This window comes from Triturus cristatus, chromosome 2_1, assembly GCF_964204655.1.
Source record: "Triturus cristatus chromosome 2_1, aTriCri1.1, whole genome shotgun sequence".
Lineage (NCBI taxonomy): Eukaryota > Metazoa > Chordata > Amphibia > Caudata > Salamandridae > Triturus > Triturus cristatus.
The window spans coordinates 36,100,039-36,118,224 of NC_140581.1; positions in this window are offsets into that span (position 1 = coordinate 36,100,039).

Consider the following 18,186-nt stretch of genomic DNA (forward strand, 5'->3'; position numbering starts at 1 on the left):
CTAATATGACGATTATACTGCACTTAGTGAGAAGGACCTCAGGGGCTTTTGTTTTTTTTCATATCTTAAACCATTGCCCCAACACAAGAACTTAGTCTTTGCATTGCACTTTCCTTATGATCATGTAAATTCTATCTTGGCTTGGACCTCCTTGTTTAACCTTTTATTGTATCATTTTTCCATTAGAATTACTGGGAACCATTATATTTGGAATTCACAAATACGTTTGTGATTCGTACCCCCAGGAGACTGTTTCTGTCATTTCTTGTCTTATATGATACTCTCACTTTACGTGCAAGGTGAGATGCTTTTTCGTATCATTATTCTGTTTTCTCCCCGTCATCACTTCTTTTCTATTTAGGCAATTTTGCCACCTTCTCTCATGATTTGACTTTTTCACAATTTGTCATATTGGTTAAATTTATTACCATCATCTTTCATGTTGCTGTTGCACTGTTGTCTGTCTATTCCCTTCTTTTTTCTTTACTTTGTGTATCTTGGTATTTTGGCTTAATGTGTCCGTACTTCCACTCCAACTTTTCATACTATTCTTCTGACACATTATTCCATTCTGTGTCTATTCCCTATGCAGTTGTCGTTTTATTTCTTGTTTACTTTTGTCCTATGTTTTTCACTTTTAGATATTTTTGAAAAACACTTTTTTGTAATTTGTATGGTTAGACAAATACATATATTTGTATATTAATGTTTATTCTTATGTTTTAATGTTATTGTTATGTAAACTTTTTAATGTAATTTATTGTATTAGTCATGGGTTATCTTGCTTTCAATGTTCGTTATTGCCAATATGTTTTTTGTACATTTTTCATGTGATGTGTTACATGTATATTAATGTTATTTTTGTTACAATTGTTACAGCCCTGACGAAGTTCTCGTGGCGTTAGGGAACGAAACGCGTTGGCTGTGTGCCAGTTTTAAATTACAACTTTAAATAAAAAGAAGATTGATGGACTATACTTGTACCGTTTGACTGACTTCTCTCAGAGGGCACCTTCCTTACTCATGATCATTCTCTGGTTCTGTTTGCGTCCAGACTAATCGAGCATCAGAAAACGGTAGATATTGCTGAACGTGTTTTGTTTTGTGGTCTCCGTTACCTTCTCTTACCCAAACATCGTAAGGCAGGGGCAGAGGCACTCTCCTACAGTGAGAGGCATGCAACCAATTCTTCTGGCCTTCCACTTGCACTGCCGTCCTTGTGGCAATAAGGGCTAAATAGTGCCCCTGGGGGCGTGGCCAAGATGGCGGAGTGAGCGGTCGCACTCTCCGTGAGCTCCTGAATCCCCAGGCCCTTGGACCGAGAATTTTAGCAGTATCTCCCCCATATCTGCTGGGACATCGTGGGGAAAGGAGGGGACTACCAGCGACCCGGCGGTGGGACCCAGCGAGACCCCGAACGATATCGCAGGAGGCCGCGGAAGGCAAGCGCGGGACGGAGCAGCAGGGAGGGGCCGAGAGCCGGAGCCTGCCGACGCGGACCACGGTGCGGAGCCAAGCGCCCCCGAGGCTGAGCCGGCCACGACCTACCCCGATTGAGGGAGACACCGGGAACGGGACTGCCAGAAGACCCTCGTGGGGAGAGGTCGACTGAAGACGGCGGGAGGCAGAGCCGAGGCCGGGGCCCGGAGCCACTACACGGCGCGGAGCCGGGGGCGCGGCCTACAGGCGGACAGCGAGGTGGAGAGCGACAGCGGAGCCCCACGTCGGAGGCCCTGGTGAGGAGGTTCTCTGGCGAGATAGCCTGAGCGGCAGCCGGTCCTGGGCTCAGCGGGGGACACGACGGATGGCCCGCTGGCCGCCTGACGTCAGAGGAAGAGCAGCAGAGCGGTACAGGGCCCAGTGAGGAGTGCGGAGGAGCGTGGGGGCGAGCGCGGCAGGAGAAGAGGTCGAAGTGCGTCCGGCGGCCGGGCCAAGGGCCCAGCATGCATCTGCCTGGGGGAGTCGCCCCTGTATTGCTTAGAGACGGACAGTTTGCTTTCCGGAGCAGCCGGTGAGCCCCGGAGGACTGCAACAGCGGAACCGGGCCCGGATCGGGTGATCTAGGCCCCTGGGAGGGCACGTGGCATCTTGCGAGGAACGGCCCAGTGAGGAGTGCGGAGGAGCGTGGGGGCGAGCGCAGCAGGAGAAGAGGTCGAGGTGCACCCGGCGGCCTGGCCGAGGGCCCAGCACGCATCTGCCTGGGGGAGTCGCCCCTGTATTGCTTAGAGACGGACAGTTCGCCTGCCGGAGGAGCCGGTGAGCCCCGGAGGGCTGCAACAGCGGAACCGGGCCCGGATCGGGCGATCTAGGCCCCTGGGAGGACACGTGGCACCTTGCGAGGAGCGGCCAGGGGCCTGCGGAGGGCGCCACCTGCGCGGCCGGGGGCTGGGTGGAGGACACTAGTGTATCCAGCGAAACTCGGAGTGGACGGTTTCCCCCCCCCCTCCCCCCCCCCTGGCCAGCGCTGTTCCCTGGGAAGGGCTGCAGAGAGAGAAAGTAGGCCCCACGGCCTCGCGCTGCCACCCAGGGGTGAGAGGCAGCAGCACCGGGACTGAAGGCCCGAGAGAGGAGCAGGCTGAGGAGACCCTCCTGCGGTGTGTCACATCAACGGGCCCGAGAGGTGAGGTGGTAGGCTGGTGCCGCCCGACCAACCGACGCAGCTGGAGGACGGGAGACTGAAGAGGCATAGAGCGAGCCCCGTGGCCTAGCGACGCCGGCAGGCAGGTGGAGCACCCGAGACACGGGAGGAGCCGGCCGCCCCCTACCAATGGCGGGCAACAGAAGCAGCAAGAAGGGGGACCGCACTCTCCCGGAGATGCTCAGCAGGAACCACCAGAGGGTGGATAAGGGGCAACCGTCGCCGGGCTCCTCCGGGAGTGCGCAGGAGATGGACGAGAGAGAGCCGCCGGTGACTAGAGCCTTCATGGAGTCACTCTTCAGCTCCCTTAGGGATGACTTTCAAACGCTGAAACAGGAGGTCGCTGGGGAGATGCGAGAGGTGCACAGAGAGGTGGACGGCCTAGGAGAGCAGGTGGCTTCCGTGGAGGGTGCTGGTCAGAGGAGGGACGAGGACATTGAGCAGTTGCAGCAGGAGGTGCTGCGCCTCCGAGACCAGCAGCTCGACCTGCAAGCTCATAATGAGGACCTTGAAAACAGATCCCGGCGGAACAACATTCGGGTCCGGGGAGTTCCGAGCGCGGACGAGGGGTCTGATGTGACCAGCTACCTACAGAGCTTGTTCAGGGAGATCTTGGGAGAGGCGACAGACTTCCCCATCCGGATTGACAGAGCACATAGGGTGGGCCCGCCGAGACGCATGTCGGCACCACCGCCGGATATTCTGGCCTTTCTACTGGACTTTCCACTCAAGGAGCGAATCTTGGCTGAGGCAAGGAAGAAGATACCCCTGACCTTTCGAGGACACCCAGTGGCTTTGTATCAGGACTTATCTGCCATAACGCTTCAGAAACGCAAAGCTTTCTGGATTGCCACAGACTTTCTGAGGGAGCACAGCACGCCCTACGCCTGGGGGCACCCCTTCCGACTTATCTTTCGGTGGAATGGCACTTTGCACCAACTGCGCTCCCTGCGGGAGACCTGCGGGGTATTGGGCATTTCGGAGACGGAGGAGGATACGGCTACGCTGCACCGGAGGCGCGTTACCAGAGACGGCTGGCAGCGGGTGACGGGGCGGAACTCTTCTGGCCGCACCGGGAGGCCGGACTCACCCACCATCAGGGCTGGCATGGCTGGCGCGGTGCTCGAGGTGGCCAGAGACACCGCCGCTGGTGACGTCGCATTGACGGCGTGAGAACACTCCGGGGGGAGATCACCACAGCTTATTTCACTTTGCAGGTTTGGGGTCTCTGGGGGGGGAGGGGGTAGCGGGGAGGAGACGGTGGCTGGACGTCCACTTAAGTTACTCACCACAGACTAGTCCCTCGTGGGACTCGGCTGGGACTATGGTTCATTGGGGTTGGAGGACGGGGGAGGGAGGGAGGGAAGGGTGGGGTGTGGGGTTGTTCGACTGTTGTCCAAAGGGTTGCTTGTTGGGGTTCGGGGGGGTTTGTTTAGGTTGTGGGGTTGAGGGAGGGGAAGGGAGTGGTTGGGGGGTTGAGTGGGAGTGTGGGGGGGGGGCTCGGGAGGGGAGGGGGGACCGTCCAGTGCACCACGGGGATCACGGCCGCCTTGGCGGCGCTCTTGAGACGGACTCCGCGCCTGCGGAGGCTCTGCGCTACTTCACCTATCCTTCCCTATGCCGCCTACCACTCTTAAGCTCGTGACGCTTAATGTCCGGGGCCTCAACCACCCGGTTAATCGGCGCGCTGTATTATCCCTACTAGAAAGCACCCGAGCAGACATCTGCCTCCTCCAGGAGACTCACTTGTTGCCTCGGGACTGCCACAGGCTCCGATCCCACAAATTCCCGACTCAACTCTTCTCCTCTGGCAATGCTAAGACGGCGGGGGTGGCGATTTTGGTGGCCAGGCAGTTCAGGGGAGAGATCTTGCACAAACAATCCGAACAGAAAGGGAGACTGTTAGCCTATAGGTTCAGGGTGGGGGGTATCCACTTCACAGTGGGATCTGTATATAGCCCAAACGAACAACAAGAACGCTTCTTACGCGCAGCCTTGGAGGATGTCACTGCCTCACAGGACAGGCACATTATCCTCGGGGCTGACCTCAATATGGTCTTTGACTCGGCCCTAGACAGATCCGCGCTTCGCTCTCCGCAGGCGGGGGAATTCTCGACCGGGTGTAAGACACAGCTGGCGGAGCTGGACCTCCACGACCTCTGGCGCTGCATGCATCCTACTGATAGAGACTATTCATACTACTCCCACGCACATAAGACCTACGCGCGCCTGGATCACTTTTTGGTCACCACGCCGGTATGTGCGATAGCTACCGCGACAGAGATGGGGGTGGTCTCCCTGTCTGATCACGCTCCGGTCACCGTCGAGCTTCGACTGCCGCCGATCTCGGGTCCACCGCGGGTTTGGCGCCTGCGGGACACATTGCTGCATAGGAAGGCAGTAGTCACGCAAGTGACGCATGCCATCCAGGACTACCTGTCCCATAATGCGGATTCCAACACTTCGCAAGCGACACAGTGGGCGGCCATGAGGGCGGTGATACGGGGGGAGTTTATAGCTCTTTCCTCAGCTGACAACAAGGAGCGGCGGCACAAGAGGGAGGAGCTCACCCAGCGGGTCCGCGAATTGGAACAGGTGCATCGCAGGACAGGGGCTCCCCGGGTATGGCGGCAGCTGAAGGAGGCCAGAAAGCTCTTGGCGGCCCTGGACATGGACCGCGCGGAGTACGCGGCCTTGCGCTTACGCCATGCCTACTACGCGGGAGGGGATAGATGTGGCCGGCTGCTGGCGAACAGGCTTAGAGCGGCTCGACAACAACAGGTGGTAAAGGAGGTCTCCGACTCCACGGGGTCGAGGGTTACGGAGGACACCCATATAGCTGAGGCCTTCCGGGGATTTTATGCGGACCTCTATACGGGGGACCCCCCGGATGCATCGGCGACGGCGGCCTATTTGGACTCGATTGCCCTCCCCTCCTTGACGCCTTTGCAGGCGGAGCACCTGGACAGGGATATACGAGTTGAGGAAGTGATCTCCGCCATTGCCCGACTTAAACACGGGAAGGCCCCGGGGCCGGATGGCTACACATCCCTTTTCTACAAAACGTTCTGTGCGACGCTGGCCCCGCTTCTCACGCGCCTCTTCAACTCCTTCACTGCTCCCGGGGCCATCCCACCGGACCTGCTGCAAGCCTCTATCACGGTCATCCCTAAACCGGGGAAGGACCGGACGCAATGTAGGTCCTACAGGCCGATCTCACTTTTGAACGTGGATCTTAAGCTGTACACTGGGATCCTAGCGGCCCGGCTGGCTCCCCACCTACCGAGCCTTATAGACCCAGACCAGGCGGGCTTTGTCCCCGGACGGCAGACGGCGGACAACACCAAGCGGATAGTTCACCTCTTAGAAAAAGCATCACGGATCCCAGGGGAGAGAATGATGCTTTCGGTGGATGCGGAAAAGGCGTTTGACCGCGTCCACTGGCCTTTTTTGGAGCAGGTCCTGCGGAAGGTGGGGATAGGGGACAGATTCCGATCATGGATTTTCAATTGCTACAAATCTCCGACGGCAGCAGTACGGGTGAATGGCTACAGCTCCAGAAGTTTTGCCATTGAGCGGGGCACGAGGCAGGGTTGCCCGCTGTCGCCCTTGCTCTTCGCCCTGTACATGGAGCCTTTCGCCCAACGGGTGCGTCATAACCCAGCAGTGAGGGGGGTGCGGTTCGGAGGCTTCACTCATGCCATTAGCCTGTACGCGGATGACGTCATACTGTCGCTGGATGATCCGCTCACTGCCCTTCCGGCGTGTATCGAGGAGCTGGACTCCTTTGCCGCGGTTTCGGGATTCAAAATGAACGTGGGGAAGTCAGTGGCGTTGGACGTGTCGCTCAAGCCAGCTACTAGGACTTCGTTGCAGGACCTCTTCCCGATGCTCTGGTCAAAAGAGTTGGTGCCTTATCTCGGGATTCAGCTGGCTCCCACCTTGCCGGCTATGGTGGCGGCTAATTATGCCGCTTTGGGCAGGAAGATTCGAGAGGAGATAGGCCGGTGGGATCGCAGCGCCCTGTCATGGTTGGGCAGAATAGCTGCCATCAAAATGACTGTTCTGCCCCAGATTTTGTATTTGTTTAGGGCGTTACCATTGCAGCCGCCTACGGGCTGGATCCAGCAGACGCAGTCGGACCTGGCGCGTTTCATATGGCGGGGCAAGAAGCCCAGGATGAAAAGGGCGCTCTCTATGCTCACGCCGGAGGCCGGGGGGCTGGGGATCCCGGACCTCCGCAAGTACTTTCAGGCCGTGCAGTTACGTTACTTGGTGGAGTGGAGTAGGTGGGAATCCGACAAGCACTGGCTTTTTCAGGATCAAGCGGTGGCGGGCAGGCCCTTGCAAGAAGTGCCGTTCCTTCGAAGGGCTCACCGCCCGGCGAATCTATATGCCTCCTTCATCACGCGAGTACCCCTACGGGTCTGGGATGCTACCAACGCTGTGCACGGCCTGACAACATTCCCTTCACCTCTCACACCCTTGCTGGATAATCCGGACTTCACCCCGGGACTGGAGAAGGGGGCCTTCGCTCTCTGGCGGGAGGCGGGGTGTCGGGCCCTGTGTCATATGTATGATCCGGAAGGGGTCATCCCCTTCGTGTGCTTCAGACAGGAATATGCGCTCCCGGAGACCGAGAGGTTGCACTACCTACAGGCTCACCACTGGGCGCTGCATCCACAGGTGCGAGAGACGGCTGATAGGAGACTTCTCCCGTATGAGCGGTGGCTTCTGACTCGCACGTCCGACGCAAAGCTGATCACCGACCTCTACAAGCTGTTACAAATACCCTCCTCCCACTTCTATAATCCGGGACGGGAGCGCTGGGAGAGGGAACTGGGCCGGTCGCTGAGCCATAGGGAATGGGAGCAGGTGGCATTTAGGGCCAGACACTCGGCGTACCATATGGGACTCACTGACACGTTCACCAAAGTCTCAACGTACTGGTACTACACCCCGGAGCGCATACACGACATGGATCATAGCAAGGATGCTAATTGCTGGAGGGGATGCGGGCGGGTGGGCACGCTGCTACACATTCTGTGGGGCTGTCCGCTCCTCGACTCTTATTGGAAGGAGGTGATAGACGATATCGATTCCCATTTTTCCACTGAGCTGCCGCGCTTCCCTGCATACATATTACTGGGCCTCCCGAACGGGTTAATGTATCCCTTGAAATCCCGCAGGGGTAGACAGATAGCCATTGCACTGGGATCGGCGATGCAGAACATCCTTGTGCACTGGCGCTCCAAGACACTCCCCACGGTCACGGGCTGGCTTCACAGATTATGGCATGTGTTGGGGATGGAGAAATTGTCATTTACACTGGCAGGGGATATAGAGCAGTTCAATGATCTCTGGCAGCCGTTTCAGTCCCTGCTGGTTACTGAATTCAGGGAACTGACCTGCCCGAGATATCTTCGCCTCCTGCGGCTTACGGCCCTGGAGGAATCTGCCTCTTAATTGGTGATGGGATGGAGTCCCTCTGGGAGAGACAGGGAGGGGGAGACGGAGTGGATCAGACCTACGCACTGGACGGGGGGAGGGCAGGGTTTGGGGTGGGGGTATGGGAATTAGGGGTGGGGGAGGTTGGTGCGGGAGGGGGGGGGACTGTTTTTTTTTATTGTTACGGCACTGTTCATCATCGAGGGTCACAGCGGACTGCAGTATTATTGGAATGTTCGCTACAGGGCCTCCAGCCCGGCATTGGACTTCGCCGCTGTACTCGTATACTCACGATGTGTCGTATTGTTTGTTTCTATGCATTGCAATAATAATAAAAACATCTTAAACCTAAATAGTGCCCCTTCCATCTTGGCTCCAAGCCGTCGTTTCTTTAAAAACTTCGGATCAGGATATAATTGCCAGGCTGGATTGTGTGCCCAGGGCCCTCAAGTGCTGGAGGCAGCACCTCATGTATCTGTTGATGGATAGAGCGGAGACTTTTAGTAAGATTATACAGATAGTCAACCAACAAAGTGTATTCAATGTCAGAAACATGTTTTGGCCTAGTGACCCCCCACGCATTTGCCAGATGAACGAAAATTACCTCATAAGGAGATAATCCGGTCCCGGAATGGGCAGTCATTCTAGTGGATAATAAAGCAAGATGTAATACATCTGGCCATTGTAACCCAGTACTCTCTTTCACCTTTGTCAATTTCAAATTGAGAGTACCATTGTACTTCTTCACCAAATCTGCTAACTGAGGGTGGTTGGCTGCATGAAACTTTTGCTGAATATGCAAACCATAGCATATCAACTTGATCAATTTGGTATTAAAGTGACTGCCATTGTCAGTCCAAATCAAGCAGGGCAAACCATAACTGGGGAAAAACTCCTTAATGAGGGACTTTGCTGTTGCTATAGCAGTATTTTCCTTTGTGGGATAAGCCTCAATCCACTTACTAAAGGCACAAACTACCACTAGTACATATTTCAAATAGTTAACCCGGGGCAGTTCTATATAGTCCATCTGCAGCACCTCAAAAGGGAAGGAGGGAGGTGCAAAATTACCAGAGGGTGTAGGGGTACCCTTCCCGGGATTGTATTGAAGACAAATCATACAGTGTTTCACCAAGTGTGTGGCAACCTTCGAAATATTGTCACTGCTCCATACAGGGTCTAATAGTTTACAAATACCCTTAGCACTGATGTGTGCTGGACTACGCGCCATCGTGACCACTGGAAGTACATATGCATTTGGAAACATCAATCTTTGTTTTTCAGACAGATCAGTCCAACACCCCTCATCATTCAAACACCCTTTTTTTCCTGCCACACTGCTAACTCTTCCACTGTTGCTTCGCTCTGAATCTCCTTAACATTGGCTAGTGTGTCCTCGAATATCCCATTGTCGGGCACCCACCTAGCGGGGCCCGCTACAAACATCTTTCCCATATTTGATCTGGCTGTCTCCTTAGCTGTCTGATCTTCAAATGCATTTCCTTTCCCAACATCATCAGTAATTGCTTTATGGGCACTACATTTTACTATTGCCAATTGTTTACGAAGTGTCAAAGCTGTCAAAAGTCTCTCTATCAATGGACCCTGTTGTATTTTGGTCCCATCCAATGTCAAAAATTCTCTCTCTGCCCAGAGGCGTCCAAAATTAGGGGACACCCCAAAGACATACTGGCTGTTAGTGTAAATATTGACAGTCAGTCCTTCATTTAATTCACATACCCGCAGAAAGCCACCAGCTCCGCAGCTTGCGATGAATGATAAGGATCTCAACTACAGTGCGCAGTGTGGTAATAGCATACGCCACTGTAGTAGTGCCATCTGGCAATTTAAAATAAGAGCCATCGACATATAGTTCCCCTTGTGGGTCAGATAGGGGAACATCAGTCAAGTCTACCCGTCCCTTCGTCTCTTCGTCTGTGCGAAACAAACAATCGTAAATGTCTGTGTCCTCTTCTTCCGAAGGGAGGGGTAGTAACGTGGCTGGATTCAATGTGGCACATCTTTTGATAGTAATATGAGGTGCAAACAATGTCAATTCATATCCAATTAGACGAGCACTAGTAAGGTGCTGTGTCTTCATTTTATTCCAGAGTACAGCCACATCATGCGGTACCATGACTGTGAGATCATGATTAAGAACGAGCCCTGCTGATTGTCAAATAAAGACCGCCACCGCCGCAGCCACCGCGTCTCTCAAACAGCTCCAGAGGGCCCTGGTGACAGGGTCAAGCGTGGCAGAAAACTAAGCACACAGCCTCTGTTTACCCCCGAAGGCTTGTGTTAACACTGAGAGTGCGCAACCAGCCACTTCGTGTACATACAGCACAAAGGTCTTCTTGTAATCTGGCGTGCCAAGCACACGCTCAGAGCAAAGGGCAAGTTTTAATTGTTCAAAAGCATGCTGACATTCATGTGTCCAGGGCAAGGGTTTATGCACATCTTTAGTGGTTAAGTGAAGCAAAGGCTGTATTAGTAACGAGTAAGCAGGTATCCAGTGCCGACAATATGACGTGATGCCTATGAACGCACGCACATCCCTTTGAGTCTTGGGGACGGGCATCTTTACAATAGCGTCAACTCGCTCAGGTGTTAGCCTCCGACCCTCCTTCGACAGCAGGTGACTTAAATAGGTGACCTGCTGTTGACAATATTGGAATTTAGAAAGGGACACTTTATGTTAGTTTTTCGCCAAATGCATTCACAATTGTACCGTGGCATCTCGATAACCCTCTACAGTGTCGGAGGCTATGAAAAAATCATCCACATATTGCAATAATATATTACCTGCGGGAAAAGAGAGGGAGTCCAATTGACCATTTAAAGCCTGACTATAAATACTAGGACTTTCCATAAACCTTGAGGAACTCTACAGAATTGGAAGCTTTTACCAGCTAAAGCAAAACCGAATAAATAGAGACTATCAGGGTGAACAGGAATACTATAGAAGGCATTTTTTAGGTCAATCACAGAATTTTTTTTTGCTGAAGAAGGGATCATGGTGAGAAATGCTGTATTATCAGGGACCACTGGGAACTGGGGAATAACTATTTTATTAATTTCCCGTAGGTCTATTACAAATCGATAAACATCAGGACGAGTATCAGGGGAGTCCACAGGGGCCTTTTTAAGAATAGGAAGAATGGGGCTATCACGCACATTAGATACCGTCTCCACCACCACCCCCAACTTAATCAAATCCTGTATAACTCGCATTAGAGTCTGTTCCCCAGTTTGCCATATTTTGTACTGAGGAATACGAGGAAGCACGGCATTATGCTTTATCTTGATAGAAATGGGTGGTATCGATAACAACCCAACATCAGTATCCCCTGTCGCCGACAAAGAATACGGAATATCTTGAAACTCACCAGGAAGTGGAGCGTCCTTTGCAAAACACTGTCTCGCACCATCCACATTAGGTCCAAATGTTATATAAACACCTTCTGGAGAGCAATAAATAGTAGGACACATCCTTTTCAAAAAGTCCAATCCTAAAAGATTTTCACCACAATTTGATGTTAGCAAAAACAGAGAATCTACCGTAAAAGGACCAACAGTTACAGCTAAAAATTTGGAAACGGGGCTCACAACCAGTACACCTGAATAACCTAACGAAACATTATTGCAACCAGACAGGGAGGCCCCAGGAACCAGCGAATGAGAAACAGAGCTATTCATTGCACCTGTATCCACCAAAATGTTTGTGTCGAACCATATAGGTCTACTTTGACATAAGGACCATGCTGATCTACAGGAATCTGGACTGGTCCTTTGCTGTCCTAGCTATAGGACTCCCCTGTGATGTCATCAATGTCATAATCATCATGGTAATACTGCCTACCTTGGGGATCATCAAAATAATTCTGGTCGGACCGACCCCCCTGAGGATGTATCTCCTTGAGCCTTATTTCTATTACCTGCTCCACGACCCCTTCCATTCCAACCCCTACCTCTCGGTGCTGCAACCTTCTGTAGCAAATCTGGACACTCGCTACACCAATGTCTCTCCTTTTTACAATACGCACACTGATTCTGCCCCAAAGGCACACCACCACCTCTACCGGCCCCTCGTGACCTTTGAGCCGGACCGAAACTCCGACCCCTTGCAGAGCCTCTTGCCACTTGCTGTAACAACACTTTCGTCTTTAAATCCATGCTCTTTTTCTCCACTTTCTCCTTTTCCTCATTTTCTCGGTGTTCATAATATTGAGCCAGGCTCAATATCACTGAAGGGGAGGAAGTGGTCCATGTACTCTCAGAGGCTTGCAGCCGAGCTGCATTCTCAGGAAGCACATTTGTAATAAATCTGTTGACAAATAGACAAACCCTCATTCCACTGACAAATCCTGTCCACTAAAATCCCAAAACACCCCCTCAAACCAAGTGAAAAGATCAGACACACTCTCATCTTTCATCTGACGACATGCCATCAACTTATCCCAATCCACTTGTCTGGGTGGAATACAGGAATACATGTAAGTAATAATACGATTTGGTAAAGCCAGTATCTCAGCCCTCGACTTATCACCGGGCTTCCGTTCTTTATCCCATGCCTTGATCTCGTCCCATGTACCTCCCAATTCCACTCTGTGATCCTGTGTATGCACCTGTCTCTATATGTCTACTGCCACTAACAATCTAAAGAAAATCTCAATATCTGCTAGAGTCATAACTGATGAGGAGGCAGCCTCCGTCAATTCTTTAATATGCAGTAGGGGTTTTCCTAGGGTCTGGCAACTGATTCTTAAGGGCAAGCACCTCACTTCTCTTCCATGGGGTACAGACCCACTGTTCCTGAAACTGAGACTCTATTCGCTGCCGGGTAACAACATTTGCTGCATTACGCTACTCTGAGATCTCAGGGTGATAAATGGGATGCACTTCTCTCATCGGAAACTGGGATACTGGAATCTGAGTACTATGATATAATTTTCCCCAAAAACTGAGTGGTGTCCCGGCATTACTGTGGACCTCCGCAGGAGCCATACTCGCTGAGTATACATGATCTCGAATATCATAAACAATTTGCGGAGCCTTACCTCCAATACACGGTTCCCACAAACCAATCAATGCATTAGACATTTGCTGAAGGGCATGCTGTTGCATAAAAGGATCATAATCCTTTATCACGCTCCATATATCCTCCAAGACATTTCGAATCCACTGGGATGCCTGAATCGCAACCAATCTTTTCTCTTCATAGCCCACATCAGAACGAATCATAGCCCTTTCTAGTCACTCCCATACCTCTGCCCAATTTCCTCCATCCTACCCTCGCACTTGTGTCACGACACTACTCAATACCGTGGGTGATGTGGGCATGGGAAGCGCAACAGATGTCAACGCAGGTGACAAAGTCCACAATGGCTGTGTGGTAGGTGTAAGGGATGGAGGAGAAATGGGAACAGAGGTAACTGACACTATGGGGGTGCTCCCAGTCACTGCACTCGTTATTTGCGAAACTGAAGGAAAGAGGGACACGGCCGGATCCGAAGCTGTTTAAGCTATAGCGGGATCAGGGAGGACGAGGGAACAGTTGCAGACTGAGACGGCGTAACAACAGGATATATCCTTTGTGGGGCATAGGGAGGTGGGGGCGAGTTTCCAACAAGTCCTCCACAAAAGCATCCTCTTCTTCTCTAACAACATATTTCCTATCACACTGCAATCAAAACTTCCTATCCGCACATTCAGTGTTCGTTTCTGTTCTTTCCTTATCATAAGCTACCGCTTTCTGCACCACTGTTTGCATTGCCTTTTTCCTTGACTCCTTTTCAGCCCATATATGCCTTTGTTTGGCTTCCTTCTGCCATACCTGTAGATTGTCAAATTCTTTTAGCAAATAATTTATCTTGTAAGTAATTAAATTTTTGTTCATCAAAGGTACACACCCGTGGCCACTGAAGCTCAGCATTGTCACTCGTATACTTGTGCCACAATGTACAAAACATAAAAGGGCTAATACCATGCTTAGAATACATATGAAAACTCGGAGTACCTTCGGGGGGTGCAGGGCTCCCGCTCCTCCAGGCAACGTTCCACAGAGCAGCATCAGCACCTCAAGCCCCACACTTTACTCCAACAAGGCATCCTAGCATCAAACATATCCACGTATACACTCAATCACCACACACACACGCTACAAAAAACGCACAAACAAGAGCTCTTCAAAAACAGTCCATAGACTGCACCCAGACAGGTCCGTCCTCAGACCGCACTGAGACAAAAAGATAGGCTCTAGCCCCAGACCTTTTCAAAAGTAAACCAAATTCCCAGGTGGCCTGGCAGCACATTCACCAACACAAGACGGCGCTGCACTTACCAACCAATTCAAGATGAACTCACCCGGTGCACACAGGTCAAACAAGATTATTCTCCACTGCCGAATCTTCAGACCAAACGGTCAAATCCAAAGGTTTCGCCTTCTCAGGTGTCAAGTCGCAATGTCGTGGTTCGTTCGGACAACATGGTATCGGTGGCATACCTGAACCATCAAGGGGGTTCCAGGTCCAAGTCTATGAATGCAGTCTTGATTCAGTTGTTTTGTAGGACGGACAGGCATCTATTGTCTCTCTCGGTTGGTCACATTCAGGGGGGTGGACAATGGTATGGCAGATGCCCACAGCAGGTTTTATCCGTCTATCAGGAGTTATCTCAAGTGGCTTTTTGGCTTGTGTGCAGGAGGTTTGGTCTTCCTTATCTCGACCTCTTTGCTTCCTGGCACAATGCCCAGCTGCCCCGGTTCTGCTACCGGGTTCAGCAGGAGGGGCTTTGGGGGGTGGATGCTCTGTCCATTCCTTGGCCTTCCCACCTCCTGTATGCCTTTCCTCCTCTGGCTTTGAACCCCCGGTTTTTGGCTCACCTCTGTCAGGAATCCTGGGTGGTGGTGGTTCCGTTCTGGCCTCGTCGGTCGTGGTTCCTCAATCTGAGGTTGTTGTCTGTGCAGGGTCCCTGGTTTCTCCCTTGCTTTCCGTCCCCTCTGCGGTCGTCTCCGATGTTGGCGCTCCAACGGCTATGGCTGTCGGTAAGGAAGTTGAAAGGCACGGGTGGCGACGTAGAGGTTTCCCGGAGCATTTAGATCTGGCTCTGCAGCAGCTGCGCAAGCATTCTACTTTGAAATCCTATGGGCGTCATTGGGGAAATTTCCAGTGTTGGTGTGGGGTCCTGAGTTTGTCTTATCTGGAGTGCTCTGTGACGGAGGTGCTTCAGTTTCTTGGGAAGGCTTTGAAAAATGGCTGGCTGTTTCCACTTTGCGGGAATAATGGGCCTGTAATTAGGCTTTTTGATCCCCTTGGGGGAATTTATCGGATGTGGAAGATTTGGTCTCATGCTTGTTGTGGAGTTTCTCATTGTCCCGCCCTGTGGTGTGTCTTTCTTTTCCTTTTTGGGATCTGCCACTGGTTTTGCGGGCTTTTGTGGGTCCTCCATTTGAGCCTTTGTCTGAGGTGGACATCAAATTTCTGACTTTGACGGTGGTCTTCCTGGTGGCCATTACTTTGACTAGGTGCCTTGGGGAATTGGGTGCTCAATTGGCTCAGGAGCTGTTTTTGTCTTTTTCGGATGATGGAGTGGTCCTCCGGTTGGATTCGGCCTTTTCTCCCAAGATTTCTTCTCAGTTCCATCGGTCCCGGGAATTGGTGTTGCCTGCTTTGGATGCTGCTCAGGTGTCTGCTGATGATATTCTTAGGCCTTTACTGGATGTGTGCAGGGCTTTGTGTGTCCATCTTGATCGTATGAGCTCCTTTCGGAAGTCTGATTCACTGTTTGTCTCCTTAGGGGTGGCCTCTCGTGAGGGCAAGGGTTCTTTGTCTTCCATTGGTCGCTGGCTGAAGCAAGTCATTATGTTGGCTTACACTCTTTATGGTGCCCCTCTCTGGCGGGTGTTCACGGGCGGCCTACCCCAAGGGTGGTGGCATCCTGGTGTTAGGTTTGGGGGTGTCCCTGACCACGATCTGTTGGGTGGCCTCTTGGGCTTCCTCTAATGCTTTTGTGATGCATTGTCGAATCCAGAATTTGCTGGGGGATGATGCTAATTTTGACTCGGGGTTCTGAGGGCTGTGTGCTCCTGAATTTCTCGATCTGTTTCTTTCAATAAATCACTTGGTTTGCAGTCTGTTTTGTCCAGGTGCTTTGCTGTTGATGAATGCCGGTGGTTGCTTGTGTATTCTCAGTAATTTGGGACTGGGCAAAGTCAGGAGGGACCTGGGAGGTAATGCCCTATTACTTACCGGTAATCTTCATTACTTCTGGTCCCGTTGACCTCGTCCCATTCATTACTTCTCTCCCTCCCAGTCTTGCCAGCCTTTATCTGGGCTTCGCATTCCAGGAGGAATGCTGGGATAGGTACTCTTTTGTACTCCCAGGGGGAGGAGGTGGGAGAGGGACAGCATTCCTTCATTTTCTTAATGTAATGAGATAGGATTATCACACAATTTCATCAATGGGACAAGGACAACAGGGCCAGGAGTAATGAAGATTAACGGTAAGTAATAGGGCATTCCCTCCGCATTGGGTTTGACAATCTCTGAGGGTTCACTAGGGAGGAGTCTGTCATTAGATCACTTCACAGTCTCCTATCTGAATTGTTTCTTGTTAGTGGTTGGTCAAATTTAACTAATAATGGACATGAACCAAGAGCGATATCCCACTCACCCCTTAGGACCGCCTATGACCAGGCTTGGAATGGAAGGAATCTAGCCATGTCTCTGAATCTTTCACGCTTGTTATTCAGTTGAGTGTAGACTGATCATATGAGCAGCGTTTGGATCTGTAAGATTCAGTGGCCATTAGGGTCTTGCCAAGCCTCTTGCACATGAAGAAGCCAGCAGTATGATAAGGGAGAGAGGGGCGCTGTTAGTTCCTACAGTGAGTTTACTGGCTTGATCTTCTTTCCCACCCACCTTTTCCTAAGATGTTGGCTGTCTAGGTCGAATAAGTGAGTTTCCTGAAGGAGGGCAATGCCAGGTCTGAGTGAAGGGAGTTAGGTCAAAAATGTATTTTTCTTAATATAATGTGTTAAACCATTTACAAAATCTGATTAGTGTAACTATGAGGTGTATGTCAAGTAAGGTAGCAAAAATGATTCTGGGTTGGTTTGGTTTAAGGTGATTTCACTAGAGGGAAATCCTAGGTCCTTCGAATGCACCTTGTGTGACCCGAATACTTTCTGATCATGTTTGGCTGTAGCTTCGGGTTATTTCTTTTGTGTGTCTGGGACAGTAGTGTTATCTGGTCTTCTCGACCTTAGCTCAGAAGGGTTAGGTTTTCAGTCAAATACCTGACAAATCCTAGCAGCGGCTAAGAAAGCCTAATTCTTTAGAAGCTCCCCGCACCTCGGTAGCGCAGCATCACTTGCAATTATTCGATCCTGGTGTGGTGCGTACCGGTGGTATTGGGGAACCTCTACACCTGGCAAAATAATACAAAGATGGGGGCGCATAGGGCAGGGAGTCAGGTAGGAGAGAAATAGTAAAGCAAGTTACTCTATCAAGAAATTAAAGCTATAACATTTTATTTGAAGGAATTTCCTAACATAGGTCCTCTGTGAATATGAAGGACTTCAACCATGTTCTAGAGTTGTCTCTGTTGTTTAATGGTTTACATTGTAGTCACTTTTTCAGATCATTCTCTCTCCTCCAGTTGTGATTCCAGGTGAATCATCGCTTCTTTTTGGTTGAAGGTACACCCTGAGTCCTCACTTCCCTGGGTTTGGTTCCTCCTAGTTTCATTAGGGAGTTCAGGAAGCCTTCCAGACATCCAGAAGCCTTCTATTCCATGGTTCTGGTCTCATAAGTTATTAACTCGGTTGTTTGGTCTAATAAGCCATATCGAATTCCCAAGATCTTCATTCCATGGTCGCAGTGCTATGAATGTTTCACGGCACAAAAAAGTTTTATGGAAAAGTGAAATAAAAATATAATCATCTCAAAATAAAAATGGGCGAAGTTAAGGAGAAGGCACACTACACCTTCCTTAGTGGTCAAGGTTATGGTAACCTCAGAGACAGACACAAAGATGTGGACTTTTTTCTGCAGAATACATTAAAGATCTGAAGAAACGCATAGATTGATTGTGGAGAG